Below are 5,653 nucleotides of genomic sequence, written 5' to 3'. Positions count from 1 at the left end.
TTATTATCTGGTGCTTCGTCAGTGGCGTTTGACTGACCCTCGAAGTCAATGAAAAACAGTCTTTCAACTGGTGAAGAAGATCTACTAGACGCTGTCTCTGCACTGGCAATAAATCCGTGCTACGTAAATAGGTGGTGGGCCTGACGTGGCTTGCGGCTCGTCCTGTTGCACTACACAGCACTCGTGGATTTCGATGATCTCGTCTAAGTAGGCAACTGTAGTGCCTTGTGTAATGTGTCGTCACTCGTTGGTAAAATTCGTCAACATAACCTCCGCTTCACCACACACAACATCGGCGATACTTCTGGCAATCGCAACACCGCGAGAGAGTAGAAGCGTCAATACTTGTTCAGTGATTCCTTCTCCAGTATGCTGCGCGCTTCACGTGACCGAAACAAGGGGGCACGATAACGGAGGTACGGTCACATCGTCAATGACTCTCAGGGATTTTCGGTGTAGCGCTGCGCTTTGATCCGCTGAAAAGGTCAGTACACCGTCCGGTATATTGATGTTGGCACCATATTCACGCAAGAAATCCATCCTTAGGATTGCCTGTTTGCAACACTCGGAAAGACTAACGAAAGTTGTGACGAAGGATTCATCCCCTATCTTCATTCATGCGGTGCACTTTTTGGTAGGTGTTAGTAGCTGCCCTCCAGCTCCTCCAATCTGCGGTCCTGTCCATTCCATTCAAGCCTTCCTGAGCTTCTCTGCCAGACTCTCACTCATTATTGAGAAGTCCGCGCCAGTGTCGACCAATGTCATGACGTCATGTCCGTCAATCGTAATTGCAACATTGGCAGTAACAACCCCATCTTTCATCGATTCATTGAAAATGTGTCGCTCTTCACTCGGCAGTATTGGGGGATTTTCAGCACTTCGACGATTCACAACCTTCCCCCCAGAGGTAGCTGCTTTTCGTTTCCCCGGCGTGGACTAGGAGATCTCCCTCTTGGCATGTCAGTGGTGCTCCGTCTAGAGGATGAAGAATAACGCCCATGAAAGGGTGAGCGCGACCGAAACCCAGGAGGAACATCCCTCAGGGTCATGACACTCGTGTCGACGTCAGGTGTTTTGTTCAAATAGCGCTGAGGTATAGTTGAAGAAAACCCTTGGTACCCTGCAACGCGATACAGGCAATACCGAATGATGTGGCCTGCTTCCCCACAATGAAAGCACAGGGGCCTATGGTCAGGGGTACGCCAGATGTCAGTTTTGTGAAGTGGTGGCCGCCTCGGCGTCGAAGTTTCTCTGTAGTACCAAGGCGCTGTCGTCGGATGTTGCTGGTGGTACTGATGCGCTGTCAGCACGTTCACTGGCTGTCGGCGAACTATGTCTGCATAGCTTGCCCTGGGGGGTCTCGTGCTCGGCTGAGGAAGCGAGAGTGATTGCCTGATCTCCTAGTGCAAAACTTCTGTTACTGAGGCAATTGCCCAGTCGAATATTTGGTTTGGTGACGAGCTTCTGGACCTCTTGTACGATTTCTCGTATCAGTCGGCGCAAAGTACCTTCGTCGGGTGTCGTTGCTGTGGTGGTGGCTGCCGCGCTGATCGGTGCAGTGTAGGTTGGGCGGTCATACTGCTGGTAGCGCAGATGCAGTGCACGTTCGATAGATGTCACCTCCTTGGAGAATTCATTAACACTTGTAGGCGGGTTTCGTACGAGACCAGCGAACAGCTGCTCCTTAACGCCCCGCATGAGGTGGCTAACCTTTTTGGCTGCGGGCATATTGGGATCTGCTCGACGAAACAGCTGCGCCATGTCCTCAAAAAACATCGTAATGAATTCATTTGGTTTCTGAATCCGTGACTCGAGGAGACACTGTACGATTTCTCGTCTTTCGGTGCTCGCGAACGTATTGAGGAACTTCTGCCGGAACTCGTCCCAAGACGACCACACGCGATTCGTAAACCATGTTCGGGCTTCGTCTTGAAGCGGAAAATACACGTAGCCCAACTTCTGTGTGGTGTTCCACCCATTAACATACGCTGTGTGCTCGAATTCCTCGAGCCAGTCATGTGCGTCCTCATAACTGTTTCCGTGGAAGTCAACCGGAAGTCGAGGGTTGAAAACAGTCACCTGTGTTGTGCTTGGGCTGGACATGTAGGGGCCAGTGCTTCCAGGCACAGTCATGCTTACTGGCACGGTCACGCTTTCCGGCAATGGACCGAACCCCGGGCTGAGGCCTAACAGGCGGCGGCTGCTGCGGTGAACGGGGGTGTCGATGCGTGGAAGTCTTTCTGGACTAGATGCGGGGCTGTTGTCAGGCATCCCGAACATGTACCCAGCGCCTCCACCAGTGTCACAATGCAGAAACAGTAGCAGTTGCATACCGGACAACTCGCTTTATTTGTACCAGAACACTGACAAAGTGATCCGATCAGAACCTCGTCTTTATCTCTCGCTGCGCATGCTCTTCGTTGTTCTTTTGGTGCTGCATATTCAATGTGGCAAATATGAGAGACGCCGTAGTGGAGGGCTGCGGAAATTTCGACTACCTGGGGTTCTTTAACGTGCACTCATATCTGAGCACATGGGCCTACAACATTTCCGCCTCCATCGGAAATGCAGCCGCCGCAGCCGGGATTCGATACCGTGACCTGCGGGTCAGCAGCCGAGTACCTTAGCCACTAGACCGCCGCGGCAGAGAATTACGGGAGTTGAGGTACCACATCTGGCATGTACGGGTTACATCATTGAAAAAGAAAATGAGTGTCCTACACTTGCGAGAAAGTTAAAAGAATGTCACAAATTCTAAAGTTGGAAAGAAACGAAAAAGTTTTCCAGTGCCATATATGTATTGGTGAGAAACATTAAACACACCTTTCTGAGAGAAACGGATTCTCGGGAACTGCAGGATTATAGGCACTTTTTCATTTGTACTACGGATGATCTGAAAGTATGGTAGTCCCCTATATCTCGGCCGGTCTTTATATTGCGCATGCACATCTGCACTTCACATCAAAAGTTATTGCAATGAATTGAGCCAATAAAGTTTTTAAAATAATTGTTGCAGCTACAGAACCATGGCTTGCCATGGGTTTTCTCTTTGAGCCTAGAAATTAGTTACGTAAGATGTAGATTCCCACTGCAAGTGAAACATGCTGTGCAAAGTCATTATACATAGTGTGCACGTGTGTCACGCAGCGACGATTCGTCACTTCCGAAATTCGCCACCGACATGTCTGCGTACCTATTGACTCCATGGCCGACCGCTGCCGTGTTGTTTCCTCGTGCCTGCGCCCATTCAGTTTTGCCTAACAATGCAAGTTGGAGCAATTGTCAGTTGCTGGTGAGGCAAGCTGATATAACAGTCCACGAAGAGCAAGCAGAGCGTTAGGGTGTTCTCTTCGCCGAAAGTTATTACCTAAAATTGAGAACGCACACTGCGATTTTCCGAAAAGCACCGACATGTTTGGCTGGCACAGATGAACAAAAAAGACTCAAAGAACCGATGATATTTGTATCTTAAGGTGTAACTTCATTACGGGTAAGTAATGAAGGTACACCCGAAGCACGTACCTGCAAACAGAGTTAGGTACTGTATATACAAACTTGTCCGCGACCGCTTCGTGCACAATCAGTGTGTCAGGAAGGCGGTTAAAATTGTGAAGGCAATCATGGGAATTTGGGTATTGCATTCAAACAAAGTGTGAAAATAGATGTGAAACAATATTCGTTCACTCGCGATTGGAAGTATAGGCGATCGGTTCAAGTTGGGGGGTCAGGTTTTTTAAAAATAGGTCGATTGATTCCCTAAAACGGTCTGCATCAATTTCATGGACAATACTGCACATTAGCGCACAACAAAAAAAGTAATATACAAGGTAAGAATTGAGTCAGAACATATGCGAAAAAATAAAAGTGACCGGCATCAGCGCAGCACGCACCACGCGATGTCTCTACCTTGCATAATATATTCGTTGGCTGTTTCCACGAATTCCAATGAAAGACGCTCAACATCATCACTGTTTAAAACACTCGGGGAGCCGCATTGCTACTTTGGTGGGGTGGGCCGCTGCAACAAAATAAAATTGGTATTAATAATATATCTCCTGTGAACTTGCTTAGCTCTGCACGACGACTCATTTTGGATGGGAGCTGTGCGCTTCGCTCACCCACTTTTAAAATTGCGGCTCGAGACTTTGAGCTTACACTTGTTTTTAGAACACGCAATTTGTAGCGAAAGCGATATAATGGTCCCTCGTAGATCGTGGCGGGCAGCTTGTGTACACGGTGGCTTGTATATGTGTCACACGTTTTGATTTTCCGGTCTTGTATCGAGTGAACAAGCGAGGCCTTCCTGACCCAATGAGCTCGTTAAAGCATGACAACAAAAAATGCACGGCTTCTTTTGAAACATCACGCACAGCAACAGATGACGAGCCCTCAACAAACCGCACTGCAGCACGCAAACTGCTGTAGGTACCCAGCGAGGTACCCGGGCATGGCGGGAGATGGCGATAACAATGGAAGTGACATCATATGAACACTATGTATTGGCATTCACGTGAATGCGTCAATGACATCCGAACAACCAAAGCTTCCAAAGCATGCAGGCGATAATTCACTGCATAATATATTATGAATCCCAGAGCCGGCCCACGTGAGAGCCACGACTGTAGTTTATAACAACCAAGTTCATTCTATAATTATTAATATTGCTTTCGCTGCAAGAGCCGGGCGCACTCATTTTTAGGCCTTCGACCGCCATGGCCGTACAAGAATCTTTGAAAAACTTCTACTAAACTGTTTTAGACTATTTGCGCCCACGACACAAGCAGTCTAAACGCAAGCCTCCGCGATAACGACGCGTATTCCATGGGGTCTCAATCAGTCAACTTTGTGGACTATATATATATATATATATATATATATATATATATATATATATATATATATATATATATATATATATATATATATATATATATATATATAATTTTTGTTTACTAGCACAGTGCTGTTGTGCACTTATTCTTTTAATTACTGGGTAAATATGATCTATATATCATGTTAAAATTTATGTGTGTATCAGTTCGATTTATCAGAGTACTCTTTTATTTCCATATGAGAGTTATCAAGTTTTTTTTGCGTATATACAAGCACCTTTTTATCCTCCTGCACATGTTACCTTTGATGTTCTAATTAATTCTCTAAGGATCAACACTGACATTTGTCTAGACGTTGTCATGTTAAAATTACCTATATTATTTCTTGCCATAACCACATACCTGCAATATGTGTGCCACACATCTGGAAGAAAGGCTTTGAAGACATACGCGATGGGATTGCGGCATTATTCACGACCTGGCGGGCAATCATATTCGTCAAACTATCTTACCGTCTTAGACTAATTTGGTTTACCCAAAGCTAAGGGAGTGATCACTTGAGCAATTAGACGCAGGCGGCTAGGTAGATAGACAGACAGACCATTGAAGTCAATTTTTCCTTCTTAGTCAATTGAATTTTTTATAACGTTATCTACTCACTGTCGAGCCCTGCTTGGTTATAGGTATAGATATAAATTAATGAAATAGCAGTCATTATTTAGGTGCTGAAAAGTGCATGCAACGCAAAATATCGCTTACTTCAAATTCAAAATATACTTCCCTTATCGAGATAGAAAACGGAGCTGGAGCTACAGATGTTG

This window comes from Rhipicephalus microplus, chromosome X, assembly GCF_043290135.1.
Source record: "Rhipicephalus microplus isolate Deutch F79 chromosome X, USDA_Rmic, whole genome shotgun sequence".
Taxonomy (NCBI): domain Eukaryota; kingdom Metazoa; phylum Arthropoda; class Arachnida; order Ixodida; family Ixodidae; genus Rhipicephalus; species Rhipicephalus microplus.
The sequence above is the reverse complement of the archived record's forward strand: the minus strand, read 5'-3'. Positions refer to the sequence as shown.